The sequence below is a fragment of the Alexandromys fortis genome, unplaced genomic scaffold (genome assembly GCF_014885135.2).
Source record: "Alexandromys fortis isolate MF-2015 unplaced genomic scaffold, M_Fortis_MF-2015_v1.1 scaffold_4, whole genome shotgun sequence".
In the NCBI taxonomy this organism is placed as follows: domain Eukaryota; kingdom Metazoa; phylum Chordata; class Mammalia; order Rodentia; family Cricetidae; genus Alexandromys; species Alexandromys fortis.
This window is the reverse complement of record NW_026067944.1, coordinates 29,984,214-30,002,441: the sequence shown is the minus strand read 5'-3', so window position 1 is coordinate 30,002,441 and position 18,228 is coordinate 29,984,214. Positions and strand designations below refer to the sequence as shown.

Sequence of the window (18,228 nt, the reverse complement as noted above, 5' to 3'; positions counted from 1 at the left end):
TCAAACTCAGGTTACCCTGCTCAGTGGCAAGCCACGTCACCTGCTGAGCTATATCACAACAGCCCAATAACCAAATTGAAAGAAACCACTAAGAAGTTACCAAAAAGCTGTCTCTTTTGGGCAAATGAGACCTTTTTTTTAAATTTTAAGATCCTTAAAACACCTAGTGTAGGATGACTAGGCCCTTTTGGAATAGAAGCAGCTGTTGGCTGTGTCTTAAAATAGATAAGAAAAGGTATTGACAAGGAAGTGGGAGGTCCTTGGACTCCCCACAGGGCAGGGAACCCTGACTGCTCTTTGGGCTGACTAGAGAGGGGGAGTTGATTGGGGGAGGGGGAGGGAAATGGGAGGCGGTGGCGGGGAGGAGACAGAAATCTTTAATAAATAAATAAATAAAAACAATAAAAGAAAAGGTATTGACTTGGTTTTCTATAGTTTCTGGGATGCCCACTCTAGCCAGGTACAATCTTTTTCATCTAAGAAACAGAGTACAAGTTAGCTATAACATCAACTTAACATAGCCTAAGATCACCTTTTAATTTTTTTTTAAGATCACCTTTTAAAAAAGATAATTTTAATGAAGAATTATCTAGATCACGTTGTCTTGTGGTCTTATCTGTGAGGGGCTGTTTTAATTGCAAATTGATGTAGTAAAACCTAGTTCATTGTGGGGGACTCCATCCCCAGACCGGTATAAGAAAGGAGAAAGGTAGTTAAAAGCAATCAAGAATGTATTGCTTCTTTGCTCTTGATCTTGAATGTATGTGACTAGCTGCTTGAGTTTCCCTTGGTGACTGACAGTAACTTAGAACTTTAAGTCAAATAAATTTGTTCCTCCCCTATGCTGCTTTTGGTCAGGATATTTCATCGTGGCAACAGGAATGAAACTAGGACAACAGGGCAGGGCTACTGAAATTTGTCAATTTACTACCAAAATGTTCCCGACTGACATACTAAACTCTAAATAAGAGTACACAAGAATTCATACAAATAATTTCTATAAGATGCTGAAAGTAAAAACATGCCTAAGAGCTGGAGAGATGGCTCAGCACTTGGGAGCATGTATTGCTCTTCCAGAGGACCTGATCCAGTTTCTAGCACCCACATTAGATGGTTCACAATCACCTGTAACTCTAGCTCCTAGGGGATACAAACCTCTGTGGGCGCACACGCACACACGCACCTCTTGGCTACACGCACCTCTTGGCTATCTCTTAAAGTCTTCCTTTCTAATAACTGAGGGGTAGGCTCTTAAGTGTGGTTTACTTTATTCATTTTCTAACAATAGTACTCATTGTTATATAAGAGTGGATTTCAAAGATGATAAATTCATCCCACCAGTGTTCAATGCAGCTTTCTGGATAAACTCTCCCCAGGAATTTTTTATGTATAGCTATAGTTACAGATACAGATTAGCAGAAAGCAATTTTTATATTCTTTTTCTGAGTGCAGAATTCAGTCCCTGATTAAAAATAAAATGTTACAGAGTGTGTCAAAGTGAAAATGTACACACAATGAACATTTTACACTTCCCTGAGGATAGCCTGTACTTCTAACACTTGAGGTAAGAGCACATTAATTTTATACATTTGTTTCTATAACAGAAATCTATACAACTTAGGGTTGTCCACATGTAGCTGTAATGAGGAGACAGAGGCAGGCGGGTCTCTGTGGGTTCCAAGTCAGCCTGATCTACGGAGCCACTCTTCTCACAAGGAAGACTGCCACATGCACAGAGCCCATGGCTCATCTCTTTCTTCCTCAGGGAGCTGCCCCTCTATAACCTTTTCCCAATGTCCTGAGTGAAAGCCTTCCAACGTTGGCCCCCAAATAGTCTAATATCATAACCAATCCAAAGCAGGCTGCAAATGAGGTATTACAGTCAGCTCTGTGAGGCTCTGAGAAGATTTTGTCAATAAAGACAATAAAGGTGCCCTTTCTAAAATATAACAAATAATTTTATGTTCACAACATAACAATGTATAATCAACCAGGCATAATTAATCCCAGCAGAATTCCGGTTGCAGTACACACCTGCATTGTGTGTCTCCCGGTTCTTCTTTCTGAAACACAAGCACACAGACAGGAACGTGAAGACAATAAAGAAGAATATTTTCCTAACCATAAAAATAAATATTATGAAACTGTCTTTGTTGCAGCAATAAATAACACCCGAAGAAAGGAAAATTAGTTCATATTACGGCATAAGAACCACAATGCAGATACTTTCAAATAAATCCAATGGATAACATTTCTGGAAGAAAGAGCGATTCTCTACTGATACCGGAAATCACATGCTAGAATAGAATCGATCACTGAAAGCCTTCACTTTTGAAATTGTTCCTTAACTGTGGCTGCGCCTGGAAGTGGCTGGGACTGCAGGCAGGAGTGAGTAGGAGACGGAACAACAGTGCTGTGCAGCTTTGTGAGTCCCAGCAAGGGAGACGTGGTGGCAGCAGCACCTTCGGTGTCCCCTGCATCCGGTCATCTTTCTCATCTGTGTATTTACATTTTCCAACTCTTACCTTTCCTTAGAAACTTCTACTAAAGACACTGACTTCCCCATTTTGCATAATTACTCAACACATTAGTTTCCACTGATAGCTTTTCGGTAAGGGAAGAGAATACAGTAGTTTCAACCTTACTGAAAAACAGTGGCCTAAAATGCTGGAAACTCAGGACAGGAGCTATAAGAAAATGAAAGTAATGCCATGTATATTGTCATTAATAAATTATAATGTTACAAACTAAATACAATCTAGATGTTTCAGGATACCAGTAAAAATGTCCTTAGGAAGCAAACATGCAACAAAAATTTGGTATAATTTTAAAAATTATATATATATTTTTATAACTCAACCATAGTTTTCCTTTCCTCCTCTCCTCCCAGTGCCCCCCCCCCCATCTACCTCCATCTGCTCACTCCATTGACTCCTGCGTCCGCCCATGGCTATCAACCAAACATGGCACATGATGCTGCAGTAAGATTAGTCACATCCCCTCATATCAAAGCTGGGCAAGGCAACCCAGTATGAGGAATAGGGTTCCAAAAGCTGGCAGAGTCAGAGACAGCTCCCACTCCCACCATTAGGAGTCCCACAGGAAGACCAAGCCACACAACTGTCACACACATGCAGAGGGTCTAGGTCAGTCTGATGCAGCCCGCCTGGCTGTCATTTCAGTCTCTGTGAGCCCCTATGGTTACTGTTTGACTACTGGTGACCATCCGTACTTGTCAGACTGCTGAGAAAACAAGGACAGCTGAATTTTTAGTCATGCATCTCCTTTAGTAAATCTATTTTGGAGATTAATCATTTTCTAGGCATCTAAATACAGGTTCACTAAGGGTTGTTTAGCAAACTAGCAGCTAACTCTGTTTCTCCCCTGCCTACATGGTATAGTTTGGGGCTGTGGATCCACACCTGTGCTGTTTTTTCATTGGCGTCTCATGCTCTGTCATTTCTGGCATGGTGGCAGTAATAGGAACCTACAAAGAGATAAAGAGACAGATACACCAAGGCAGTTAGTCATGCTAGAGTTTGGAGAAACCAAATGGCAATTTTGATTTTAATACCAAAAAGCTAAACAAGCAAACAAACACTTGACCAGGTGTCATAGATTAAAAGGGTTTAAGAAAATAGGATACATGCTTGACATCCCAGTACTAGGAAGGATGAGGCAGGAGGATCATGAGTTTAGGGCCAGCCTGAGCTACATGGCAAGTGTCAGACTGTTGGAGACTGTGGACCCTCAGACCCTGAATTTTCTATGACCCCTTTGCCTGCCAGAGTAAACAGCTTGTTTTCCTGTTCTTGCAGCTGCTCTGAGCATTAGACCCTCATGAGTTCCTGATGGCAGGGGAGTGGTTTCTGGTGGGCTTGCAGCTGAAAAATCCTGAGAGCTAGGGCATGGCCAAGGAGAGCCCTAAATAAGCTGCCCTGGAACACAATAAAGGGAAAATTCTTGTTTCAAGAGTGACCCGTGTCTCTCTCTCTCTGTGTGCGTGTGTGTGTTTCAATCTCCAGTCCCTTGCCTGACTTGTGAGCCAGCCCATAGGACACGTAGTAACACGGAGGCCACTACATCAGACTAGCCCTGGCTTCACAGTAAGATCTCCCTGGTAAAGCTGGTAAAGTGCTTTGGCCAGCATGAACTGTAAGAACACACTGCCAGATCACTCTCCAGAAACAACAGAGGACAAACACTACTATAAGCAGCAGGTGCAAACCATAATGAGGCTTTTTAGCTTCCAAGTGCCAGCAGTCTAATGTTATCAATGGAGACTTCACTACAATGTGGGCGTGAAAGCCCTACTGATATTTAAAATATGAAGGCCTCACTATATAGTCGAGGGATGATCTCAAAACTTATAATCTTCCTGTCTCAGCTTCCTGATTGTTGGGTAGTTACACCACTACCCGGGTAAAAACGAAGTCCTACAGGGAAATGCACACATGAATGGATAGAGACTGGAGGTGGAAATATTAACACAGGACGTTCAGGTATGCAACGTCAGCAATACTACTGTGATTTCTTTCAGTCGTCTCTGGTTTTTCCAGAGTTTGATTATGTAAATATTAATGCTTAACTCTCAGGAACTGGCAACCAACCTTCCACAAGAGGCTGTCAAACTAGGGGGCCTGCTGGACTACAGGGGAGGGGGTATGAATACGACTCCCCCTTTTTCTTCTGGGAAGGGAAAGAAAGTACTAAGTACAGAGGTGAACGCAGAAGGTAGGAGTTTAAAACCTGACTGTGGTGCTTCCTAGCTTTTGGTTAAGGGCCAACTGTTTGCCCCTTTGGAGCCTCAGGCGCTTTATCTGTATAATTGGGTTGTTTTGAGAAGAGAATTAAGTAAGGCAAGAAAGGCACAACACCTTGGGGCCTGGAAGCAATACGGCTGCAGGAAATGTTAGCTCTGGATATTTACAAGATATTTTACAACAAGGAACCTTCCTTCCACAGGAGGGAAGGCAGGCAAGGGACTGATAAGAAGCACTGACTGATGTGCCCGTGGGGAATGTGTAGTCAAAACTCCTCTCCAAGGCTGGTAAGGTGCCTTGGTAGTAAGAGTGCTACCAAGCCTGAAGACCTGAGTTCCATCCCCAGACCCACACTGTAGAAAGAGGAACTGACTCCTGCAAGTGGTTTTCTGACCTCCACACACGTGTCATAGACGCTCGCGCGCGCACGCGCGCACACACACACCACAAAAAAAAGCATTATGATTTTTTTTTTCCAAAAACAACTCATTTCAGCAGCCTGCTCCTGTTCTACCTTCTCCTTCCAATCACTCACAGTGGATAACCACATAACAGCGGTGTGGGGCAGTCAGCACATAAGTACCCTAACAACCCGCTTCCTTTCTCACCCAAGGGCTCGCAGAGTTTCTTCACTTTGGATTCCTAGCTTCCAACTCCTCCTCTTTCTGGTTCAAATCTACCATCTTCTGCCAAAAGACGGCCTCTATAGGTTATGTTCTCTTCTTACTATAAGAAAGAAAGAACAATGAGTGTTTATAGGCACCAGTTAGGCATGAGGTGAAGCTGGCAACTAATGGTATGCAGGCATGTTTGAGAGGGACACAGGGTGATCCTGACGGCTCCCCACCAATGGAGAACATGTGAATGGAATTCCTCTCAAAAGCCTTTATCCAATGGATAATCCATGTTCTACCCTAAAAACAGTGGGTCTTACAGACAGGGAGGGCATGTGGACATGCTCTCTTCTGTTTGCTCATGGTCTCTTGGACCCTCATTACCCATCTCTAAAGACCTCCATGTTATGTCTAATATTAAGACTAGCCCTCAGTTCTACAATTAACTTTCCAGTTCCTATTTCCCTTAAGTAAAATTTTATTTCTTCTCTACATGTGCACGTGTGTGTGGGCACATGTGAGTGTGCAAATGTGCATGCATGAGGACATCCCGGTGTCCAGTTGTCTCGATTGCCCTCTGCTTTATTCTTTTTGAGGCAATGAACCTCAGCTGAACTCAGCTTGCTGTTAACATGGCTAGTCTCCTTAGGCAGTTTGTTCTGGGGATCTGGTCCCTACCTCCAGAGGCCAGAATTAGAGGTGAGCCACTACCTGGTATCTGTGGGGTTTGGAGCTCCGAACTCTGGTCCTCTTGGCTCCCACAGCAAGGGCATTAAGTGCTAAGCCATCTCCCTGCCCTGTTCTGTTTTGTAGGAGTGACTGAAAACTTGATCTGAGGTAGGAAGACAGGCTGAAGGCCTGTGCACTGTGTATGCAACAACACACTTTACAGCTTCAACCAGACTGGCAGGCGAGGAGCTGTAGGAGGGTCTAGGATCTTAAATTTTCTTTGATGGCATCCCTTTTTCCTTTCCTTTCTTCTCTTTCTCTATGCTTAGAATGTCTGAGAAACTTAGCTCTGTTTTAGGGTAATGTTTCCTAGGCATTGCTAATAGGAATTATCGAGGGTACCAGTGCTTTCTATCTGTGAGTTTCATGTCTTTGAGTCTATAGGTGAGAGACATCATGTGGGATTTATGTTTCTGAGCCTAGCTTTACCATACTTAAAATGTTTTACAGTTCCATTCATTTCCAGGGCATTTCATATCTTCATTTTTCTTTACAACTGAGTAAAATCCGTGTGTGTGTGTGTGTGTGTGTGTGCATGTGTATTACAGTAACCATTCATCAGTTCATGGACATCTAGGCTGATTCTATTTCCTTCCTATTGTGAAGATAGCAACAATAAACATGAATGAGCAAGTGTATCTATAATAATAGCATATATAATCTTTTGGGTTTATGCCCAGGAATAGTATATATCAAGAATGGGTCATACATATATGGAAACTCTTTTAGTTTTTTTCTTGTATGTTAGTGTGTGCATATTCATGTACTCGTGTGTGCAGTGTACACATGAGTGTGTTGGTGCACCCACCTGTGGAGGCCACAGGACACCTCTTTCCATTTGACTGCCCCCTTTCATAGCTTTCTATTTTGTCTTCTTGCTCTAGCTAAGACTTTGAAAACTGTATTAAGTAAGTGAAGAAAGTGGACACTCTCTTACTGTTCCTGATTTTAATGGAAATGCTATTCAAGGGAGGGTGTTATTGTAGCCACTATGGAAATCAATGTGGAGGTGTCTCAAAAGACTTCAAATAAGCCGGGGAAGTGACTCGGCGGGCAAGCATAAGCAGCTAAGCTGATTCTCAGCACCCATAAAAAAGCTGGGGGAGAAGCACACGCCTGCAATCCCAATCTGGATGGACAGAGACAGCTAGATCCCACAGGCTCAAGGGTCGAAGTCCAAGTAAAACAACAGTTCCAGGTTCAGTGAGAGACTTTATATTACAAGAATTAAAATAAGAGCCGGGTGTGGTGGTGCACACCTTTAATCCTAGCACTCCAGAGGCAGAGGCGGGCGGATGTTACAAAGTGAGTTCCAGGACAGTGAGGGCTGTTACAGAGAAACCTTGGCCGGGAAACAACAAAACAAAATTAAAATATAGTCAAGGATAATGGAGGAAGGTGCTTATGGTCAACCTCATATGTGCATGCACAGGTAAGTGTACATGCCCACACATGCACATACACATACATATATACATCAGACAACATATGTACACATGCACACAAAAAGATCTAAAAGGGATAAAGATTAGAAAGGAAGAAGTTAAATTATTCCTATTTGTAGATGACATGATTCTATACTTAAAAACCCCATGGAGTTCACACACACACACACACACACACACACACACACACACACACACACACAAAATCTGGATCTGACAAATAACTTCAGAAAAGCATCAGAATACAAAATCTTTGGTATGGTAAGTGATTACATGGATGTAATCATAGCACTGAGGGGGTTGAGGCAGGAGCACCATGAATTCCAGCTCAGCTAGAGTTACAAAGTGAGCGCGTGTCAGAGTCAGAAGCGAGGGGCCAGAGGCTGATGCTGTGCTTTCCTCCCTCGCTCTTGTTTGTGAGACAGACACTGACTGACTAGCATGGCCCAGGGTACTCCTGTCCCTTCCCCCTCAGTACTGGTATTACAGGCATGAGCCCCATGCCTAGCTTTTACATGGGTGCTGGTGATGCGAACTCAGGTCCTCAAGTACGCAAGGCAAGCACTTAACTGATGCAGCTATCTCCCCACCCTCCACAATTTACATTTCTGATGTTAAAAAACAAGAATAAAGGACTACATTACCATAACTCGTCATCTACCTACCAATTAACCTAGTAATGGAAACATGGCTTTTTTTTCCGCTTCTTGGCACTAGTGTTAAATAACTCAGGGCCTTAGATGACTTGAGTCACATACACAGCCCAAATGGTATTTTTAATACAATATTTATATGACTAAATAAACATACTCCTTAAAATAGTTAAAGTGCCATGAATTTTTAAAGATAAATGCTAAAATTTATATTAATAATCTATGAATTATTATATCTGCGTGGAAAAAAATTACTGGGAAAGCAGCCAAGCTCAGTGGCTCATACACGGTGGCTCTCAGAACTCATGCATCTAATCACATGATCTAGGAGGTAAAACTCAAATTCCAAATATTTTAAATACACCATTCAGTGACACATGGACACACTTCTATGACCCAATACTTATCAAACTATAGATATTATCACCAAAGTTCCTTCTTGGCTTTTCCTAGTCAACCCTTTCCAAGTTTAAAGAGTAATTACTGTACTGTTTCCTCCTCTGGATGTTATATAGACGTATTAGCTGAGATTCTCTTGTAGCAAGCTAACACTTAGCTTAATGTAAAAGTATACATTGATTCTTTTATTTACTAAGGATGAACCTAAACTGTGTATGAACCTGTAATACTAGCTTTTTATCCATTTTTCTGTTGACGGATTGCCACTTTGTTCACTGAATGCCACAGGCACAAATTATAAACACTGTAAGGAAAAACAGCCAGCTGAGCACTTTGCTCTGGTTGATGGTATCTGGACAGTTTCCTAACGAACAAATGACATATAAGTTGCGCAGGGGATTTTTTTCCCCCTAAAATAAAGCTCAGGTATGCTCTGATTTGGGGAGGCTACCTTTGCATAGCTTTGTCTAGATTAGTATTTGGACCCATCCCTCCTGCCTGTGAGGTTCCAGGATCTTCTTGTCCTGTTGCTGCCCAAGGCAGGTTCCGCTCTCTGCATCACTGAAACATTGCAGGTTGTGAAATACTGGATTTGCCTGTAGTTTTCTTTGGCCTCTCAGCACATGCTGCCTTTGGTTACCAACTCTCATAAACTGGGTTGCCCGAAACAACTAATGAGTATGGAGTTTCTTTTCTAGGTAATAAAAGTGTTCTAAAACATTACTGTGACAATGATTATATGACACTGTGGACATACTAAACCACTGAATGTTGAAATAGGAGCGGCGGGGCTGCGTCCCCAGCACCCCGGCCGCCTGCTAGCTCATGCCTGAAATAACAACACACAATTGTATTCTTTTAAACACTGCTTGCCCATTATATCTAGCTTCTTCTCGGCTAACTCTCGCACCTGGACTAGCCCATTTCTAATAATGTGTGTAAGTACCCCAAGGTACGCTTACTGGGAAGATTCTAGCCTACGTCCATCCTGAGTCGGAGCTTCATCGTGTGTGTCTCTGAGAGCAGAGCTATCTCGCGTCTGTCTCAGGAGTCTTACCTCACTTCCTCTTCCTCCTGTTTACTCCTCCCACCTATGTTTTAACCTATCAGGGCAAGCAGTTTCTTTATTGCTTAACCAATGAAATCAACAGATTGATATATGACACTCCCACATCAACTGAAGTGGGTGCTGAGTGAAGGAGGTATACAAATGACACCTCGACAATCTTTTCTCTCTCTCTCTCTCTCTCTCTCTCTCTCTCTCTCTCTCTCTCTCCCATCACAGAGTCTGGACAACAAATGCTCAAGCTAGCTCTCCCAGGACTTGACAATTAACCCTTTTTTCAGAGTCTGCTAAGAATGCCATCACCCCATACAACAGGAAGTAATTTTAAGGGTGTGGGTTTAGTGGGATGGGCTGAAAGTTGTTACTGGTAATGGTCAGGAAAAAAAGCTGAACATAGGAGATTAGATTCAGGGATCTTGTTCTGAAAACAAAAAGGGGGACACAGAAATGACAGGATAAAAGGGTAGATTACTGAACCTAATTTAAACCAAAAGAACAACTACTAGTCTTAAATATTTTACATTGGTATGGATTTTTTTTATATTGATACAAATTTGAGGTTATTTTTGTTATGCTGTATGTGTTTCTACTCTTGCTTGAGATATTTTTGTATATTGATAAACATTTAAGGGTTTTTTGTTAGAACCTTCTGTACATACATATCTACTCTTGTTGAAGGTATTGTACTATACAGCTAATTTAACAATGCAATGTAAATTTCTAGTCCTTGAAAGTTATTATAAACTATTTAGGATAATAAAGAAATACAGGTCAATAGTCACCTATCACAATCAAATGTATAGTCATGTTAGCTAAGTTTTCAAGGTCAAACAGAGATATATTTTTGATAGACAGGTCATCTTCAAACACTTCAGAGATCTACAGATTATGGCATTTAAGATGTTTCAATAACATAAGATTTTTTTTTTAATGAAAATGAGACATGTCTGCTTCTGGCAGTACCAGTCTACTTTAGAGATGATAGGCAACAAAGAAAGTCCATTTGGAGCTTACTTTCTTTGTTGCAAATATCTACTGGGCAAGAAAGTGCCCTTGCGCGGGGCGTTGGTGGCGCATGCCTTAAATCCCAGCACTCGGGAGGCAGAGGCAGGCAGATCTCTGTGAGTTCGAGACCAGCCTGGTCTACAAGAGCTAGTTCCAGGACAGGCTCCAAAGCCACAGAGAAACCCTGTCTCAGGAAAACAACAACAACAACAACAAAAAGAAAGTGCCCTTGCCTTGACTGCTGACAGTATGATGTCTAAATTGGACAAGAAAGACACAAAAGAAAGTGACTGCCAAACTTTGCCAAGACAAGGAGGGACAGTCCTTTAAGAACCCTGTTTCATGGAAAATCTGTCAGATACTATAGGCCTGTAGGCTGAAGATGGTTACAGAGGACCTCGGGTGACTTTACAGGCAGCCAACTGTTTCTGCCATGTCTTAATGTGGAAGTTATTTGCTCTGCACTTCCTGTTCACTCATGTAATATTTGCTTCTTGGGTCTCTGGTGGAGCTGAAGACTAGATAGTTATAGTTTTCCTTGTAACCAAATTCAGAAAAGAAACTCACAAAAGAGATATAAAGATTTTTGGGAATCACAAAAAGATAGTTTGGGGTCAGTAATGGAAGTTTGGATATTAAGTGAATTAGGTACAAAACTTTGGACTCAGCAAGATAGGGTTGATAATGAAATATTTACTCTGAATTTAGGCAAATGGACTGGACCTTGTTAATGTAATTCTTGCCTGTATTTATTTGTATATAGATATTGTACTTATTGTATATAGTTTTACTATTTTATTTAGACAAAAAAGGGGAGATGTGTGGTATTTTGATTGTGTTCTGACAAATAAAACTTGCTTTGAGTCAGAGGACAGAGGTAGCCATTAGAAGACCAAAATTAATCATAGAGTTTAGAGGACTGTAGACAGATAAGAGACAGGAACTAGTAAGGTGGGGCTGAGAGGCGCTCAGTCATTTCAGAGGAAGGAATGGAAGAGGTAGAAGGCAACTGGTGGCTGCATTCTTACCCCAATATCTGATTCCCAATTTTTATTGATAAAGAATAATTAGATAAAAACTTCACAGGTCTACCCTGTCCAAAAATCAAGAGAAGAAGAAGAAAGAAGAAAGAAGAAGAAGGAGAGAGAGAGAGAGAGAGAGAGAGAGAGAGAGAGAGAGAGAGAGAGAGAGAGCTCAGCAGGTGAAGGTGCCTGAGTTCTGAATTAGATCCCCAGGACCCACCTGATGGAAGGAGAGACTGGCCTGTCTCCCACAAGCTGTCCTCTGATGTCCACCATGGCAGCAGAGTACCCTCCCAAAAGAAACAAATGTAAATAATTAATAGAAAGGGCTGGGCAGTGGTCATACACACTATTAATCCCAGCACTCGGGAGGCAGAGACAAATGAATCTCTGTGAGTTTGAAGCCAGCTTGGTCTATAAAGACAATTCTAGGACAGTCAGGACTACACAGAGAAATCCTGCCTTGAAGAACAAAAACAAATAAATAAACCAAATTTAAATAAGTAAATAAATAATAGAAAGGAAAGCAGGGGAAGGGGGTAAGGAAAGAGAAGGAGGAAGGACAGTAGAGGGAAGGAAAGGGAAGGGAAAATGAGCCTGCCTGCGGTCACACATGCCTGCTAACCAACACTAGAGGGTGAGACAGGAGCATTACTGTAGGTTTGAGGCCAGCCTGGCTAGTGTGCATACAAGAAAACACAGAAAAAAAACACAACTCCCAAAATGGTTCCGAGCCATTACCACTGTATTCACTAATACAATTGCTATCATGTATCCTCGACTTATCCTTCACCCACGTCAGTGAATGATCCCTGCAGTGCCATGAAAACAGCCTCTGATGTCAGACTCAGCACCAAATCTCAAGGCTGACATTTGCCATTTAGTTTAGCAGCAAGCACTCATCACTTTTGAGATCCCCATGCTTGAAGTCAGGAGACTCTCGGCAATCCCCAGAAGACAATAGTGACTGTACAGGTGCAGTTAGCAGGCCAGCAACACAGCTACTTCATAGCAGGGGCTTAGCAAGCTAACTTGTTTTCCCCCAAACTCCCATGAAAAGGCAGGTGTGAGCCGCTCTGAGTCCCCGCACTGGATAATTTTCTGTGTCCATACATCTTTCATCTCACTGTAATTCCCCAGAGCTAAGTCTCAGTTCTCAGCTCTTCCCTCAGCAACAATTGATTGATTCCTTTATATTCAAACTTTTGCTTCTAAAATGTAAAGATTTTCTTCACATTCAACAAAAAATCTGCTTTTTCTGTGTACCCTTCCACTTCATTTCACTCCACAGAACTTCCTCTCTCCTTCACTGGCAAATCCTTCCTGGCTCATGACTGTTTACTTTAGGATTGCTCAAGCCAACAGAAATACTCTCTTGGAGGCCAAGGACAAATTTCATCAAATCAAAGATCTTCCTGATTTCCATCCCTTGTGCTGTCTTACTCTTTTCTCACTTAAGTATTTTTGTTTCTTAGTAGGAATCCTTGTCTCTTTCTCATTTGAGTTCCCATGTTCATTACTCTCTTTTATGTTTGTTTTCTTCTATAAAAGGTTCCTGATTTTTTTCTGGCTAAAACCATTATATTGTATGTTGAAATAAGAAGCAGCGGGGCTGCGTCCCCAACACCCCGGCCGCTTGGCTAGCTCATGCCCGAAATAACAACACACAAACTGTATTCATTTAAGAACTGCTTGGCCCATGAACTCTANTGTAATGAGGTCTGGTGCCCTCTTCTGGCCTGCAGGCATACACACAAACAGAATATTGTATACATAATAAGTAAATAAATAAATATTTAAAAAAAAATTGTAGCCTGATTAAAGATAAAAATGGAATAAACTACACCAGTCTAGAGAAACAAATTAGGTTTGATACAATCATAACCACAAAACATAGCTTCGATGCCTAAGTCGTGAATCTTTTTGACTTTTCAATTATCAGCCTTTTAAATCTTATTAAAGCGTGTTTATATTGGATGCAATGTTAAAAAGTCAGTGTAAAGAATATTTCTCTCCATATTGCTTTATAACATTAAAGCAAACTCAAGATTGATGATGAGAACTTTTGTTCACTTTTGCAAAGGAAACGTTCAGCCAACCAAGTTGATAGAAATAGCATCAAGAATTCAAATCTAGCCTCAGCTACATAGCAAGTTCAAGGTGAAACCTTGTCTCACAAACAGCGTTTCCAAGGGTCCTTCACTTGTAAGATGTTCTACTTACAACAGAACATATTTGTTTTATATATATTATATAATATATACTATAGGTGTATATATAGTATATATACAAAGCTTCCTTTCAACTTTCATCTTGCTCTACATCTGCAGACAGGCAAAGCTCTAATTAGACCATTCAAAACAAATGAAGAAGCTTATTTGGAACATACTGCCTCACACTGTAAGACATAAATGGCTTCATTCAAAGCCTCTATTTTATCAATTAACCTGGTTCTAATCTCAAAACAAAAAAAAATAAATTCAGATCTCTTTACCAAGTGATGTCATCTTTATCCCATTTACTTTCCCTGTTCATTACCATGTTAGTTCCGGCCCTTTTTACATGTCTGGCTCTCAACCCTCTTCTTGCTCTTCATGTGTTTTATACCCATCCCAACATTCCACTGATCCTTCCTTCTAATTCACCAAACTCCATCATGTTTCTCATGCTCCAGAATTTACAGCAGCATCAGCCCCTATACACAGAGTTCCATATCCATGAATCCAACAATTCTTGAACCAAAAGTATTGGAAGAAATTTTTACCTATACTGAATATACATACTGATTTTCACCCTTGTTATGATTTTCTAAAGTAAAATACAATACTGGCCTGTATTGTAATATTTGGGACACTGAGGCAGGAGCATAAAAAGTGTGAGGATAGTCCTAACATAGCAAGATCATGTCCACAAAATAACCCTCAAGAGAAATGACAGTATTAGTAGATATAGCCATGCACTGCATAATGATGGTTAGTTACTCACATCCACACATCCCACAGTGGCTCCTAACACTGGAATGGAGCTGAAGACTTCTATGACCTCTTATTTTACTATGTTTGCACATGTTTATACATAAGCACCACCATGTTATGATTGTCTATAACACTCATGACAATAATGTGGCAGATAGGTCTATAGCCTGGGAGAACAGAGCACAGCATGAGACTTACACATTTGGTCTTGTAAGAGAACACCATACGATGTCCCCATAATAATAAAATTACCTTCATATACTCCTCAGACTGCCATTCCATCTTCATAGTATATAACTTTTTACAGCATTTAATTTATGTAAAATGTTATAAATAATCTACAAACAATTTTAAGTATATAGGAGGATGTGCACAGGCTATGCAAACATGAAAACACTATGCCATTGTGCATGAGACTTTGAAGATTTATTTAATTTCTTTAATCATGTGCATCTGTGGGGCAGGGTATGTACACCTGAGTGCAGGTGCTTCAGAAGACCTGAGGTGCCAGATTCCTAGAAATTGAGCTAAATATGGTTGTGATCCACTGCACATGGGTGCTGGGAACCAAACTGGAGTCCACTGAAAGAACAATGTATACTCTTAACCACTGAGCCATCTGTCTAGCTCCCTAAATGATACTTAAATTTCTGTACCTGTGAAGGAACCCTAGAACAAATTCTACCTGAGTACCGAAGAACAACTGACTCATGCCCAACTGCATCACATCTAAACTCTGGGTCCTGGCTTTCAGTCTCACCTACCCACATCTATCAGGTACAACACAGAGGAGCAAGGGTGAATAGTTGATCCAGACATTCATTCTCCATCCTAACCAACTCAGATTTGCTCTTCCTGTTCTTCTTATTGGTAAGCTCATTTTTCCCTAAGTTCATGCTTTTCTCTCACTGAAATGACCTTTTTATCTTTTGTGGCTTGTCCAGCTCCTACCAATCCTTCAAAATCCAAGGTAAGTCTGTTGTCCATGACAAAGGTTCCTAGTATTTCTAGCTACCACCAACCCTCTTCCTGTACTCTGGACTCTACAACTCTACTTGGTAACATCTTGGTTACTTGGTAACCTCTTACATCATGTCTTTTTTCTCTTTTTGATAATTTACTTTCCTTACCCTATTGGTGCTTTTCCATTCAAACATTTCCTTACTCATTTTTCTCCATTTGAAAGGCTTTAATGATTTCTTTTCTGGGCCTATCTCCTTTTCTCTGAGCACCAGGCTTCTTGAAGAACTAACTTATGCTTGCTCCCCTCTCCTCTTATTTTACATTTACTCTTCAGCTAATGCTGACTTTCATTCCAAAGACTGCTTACAGCAAGCTCATCAAAGGCTCAACACTGCCAAGCACAGCCCATGTATAAAATACCTGCAGCTCAAGCTGTCTGGAGGCATATCCTGTGCCTCCTTTGAAGAGCTTCTCCACCCCACTCTAGAACTCAGGAGGACTTTAAATGTGGGCTGCCATCAGAAGTGTGGCACAGCACTAACAGCTAAGACGCCCTGCACGAGAAGGAAGGCTGGCTGGGGCTGACTTAGCCCTTTGAGCATTTCCTAACCTTCCCAGTCCATAAAGCTCTATTTTCTTACGTTAGTCCAAGTTAAATTCTGTTGCTAATAATTAAAGAGGAATTAGTCCTAAATGTGGAGCAGAAATAGAAGTGTACCTCTCTTAGTCGTACATCTTTTATTCTTCTCTCCCCATTCTGTGGCTTCTGCTGTTCATGAAGTGACAGCAGCTAATGTGAGAACTCTTTCACCAGGGATGGGAGGTAAAGCTGTCTAGAGCTCCAATCAACCACACAACAGGCAAAAGAGAACGATGAGTCTTTCCTAGACGATGATGGTGATGGTGATGATGATGATTAATAATACTATAACTATTATAATATCACAGGTTAATTTGGCAAACAAATGCTGCAACGAGTCCCTTAATTATCTGATGTTCCCCAGGCCTCCCCAAATTTTCTTACAAGCTGAGCTCAGTATTTACTATTTCAGTATTCGCTTTAGCACCTACAGTGTTGCGCAAATGTAAGTACTCAATAAATACTTGATGAACTGAATTAAAAACACAGTATTAGCACATTAATAGGATCAACTTATCATGCCCTACTGATCTAATTAAAAGATCTGGCCTTCTGAAATAGCACAATTGTACCCACATGGAAAATTTAATGAGAAAAAGAAAAATTATCCAATTGAACAATTAACAATTTTCCTATTAGCAAGAGTTTCACAAATATTTTATGGATAATAAGCTCAGAGAAAAATGCTCAAGGTGTATGTACATATGGAAGACTATACCTTTAAGGGGTCTTTAGGAAAAATCTATAACTGAAGTTAAGACAATATGTTGTAGCAAGGTCAATTAATGTCAAATCAACCTTTTTTGTTTTGTTTTTCAAGACAGGGGTTCTTTGTGTGGCCTTGGCTGTTCCAGAACTAGCTCTTTAGACCAGGCTAGCCTCAAACTCAGAGATCTGCCTGGCACTATGTCCCAAATGCTGAGATTAAAGGCATATACTACCAATGTCCAGAATCAACTAAATTTTTGTTAAAGATGTGTGTTTATACCTTTTGTATATAATAAAATGCGGCAGTCAAATTTAACACACTTAAAAAATTTGTGTGTATGTGTGTCTGTAAATGACAAATTCATTCCTAGAGGACACAGTTCCTATGGTTGCAATGTTCTAGCCCTGCCATATTGCATCTAGGAATACAATGCAGATCATGCCCTTGAACATAGAGGCCCTGAAAACTAGCAGTCAAATAAACAGATTACCTGTGGCAATCTGTTAAGTCCTAACACAGAAATAAACACAAGTGGACTGGGGACACAAAAAAGAAAATAATCAACCTGCTGAAAAAAGTCGGAAAATATAAGGGGAAAAAAAAAAACCCTGAAAGCAGGACATGGTGGAACACAACCATAATCCCAGCACTTGGAGTCAGGGGCAGGTAGATCTCAAGTACTTGAGACCAGCCTGGTCTACATAGGGAATTCTGGGATAGCCAAGGCTACTTAAGATACACTGCCTTAAAAACAAAACAACAACAAAAACTGAGACAAAACCAACCACTGACAACAAGAAACCCTTGCATCCATACATGCCGGCAGTAACTGACACTGACAACAACAAACCTTTGCATCCATACATGCCAGCAGTAACTGAACACCAGGAAAGACACCACTAAGAGACAGCAGGAATGTCTCAAAACCATGCTATAATGAGTCCAAGAGTGTCCTAAGCCACAAAAACAAAATGCCCCTTGCCAGTGAATTGTAAAAGAAAGAAACAAGAATATATGTTAAATACACCCACACTATCAGTACAAAGGGAGTCTTGTAAACAACACGTAGTTTGAAAGGTCAAAGAGAGTTTATCATAAAAACAGGCCAAGATGTGGGCGACATCTTTCCTAGATAAGTGTAGCTAGCACTCCTCATCAAAGACACCTCTCTTTACAGAGATGGAGTCAGTCTCTCTCTCTCTCTCTCTCTCTCTCTCTCTCTCTCTCTCTCTCTCTCTCTCTCTC

General features: G+C 41.0%; 1 long non-coding RNA gene across 1 annotated transcript in view; it reads right to left on the bottom strand.

Moving 5' to 3' along the window:
• Positions 1–2,012: 2,012 nt before the first annotated feature.
• The window catches only part of LOC126505637 (uncharacterized), a 19,795-nt gene continuing 3,579 nt past the window's right edge, over positions 2,013–18,228 (bottom strand). The window contains exons 2-4 of the long non-coding RNA XR_007592949.1: positions 5,372–5,489; positions 3,423–3,487; positions 2,013–2,063 (exon numbers count right to left, since the gene is read on the bottom strand). This is a non-coding gene — a long non-coding RNA (uncharacterized lncRNA). The remainder of the gene's footprint in view (positions 2,064–3,422; positions 3,488–5,371; positions 5,490–18,228) is intronic.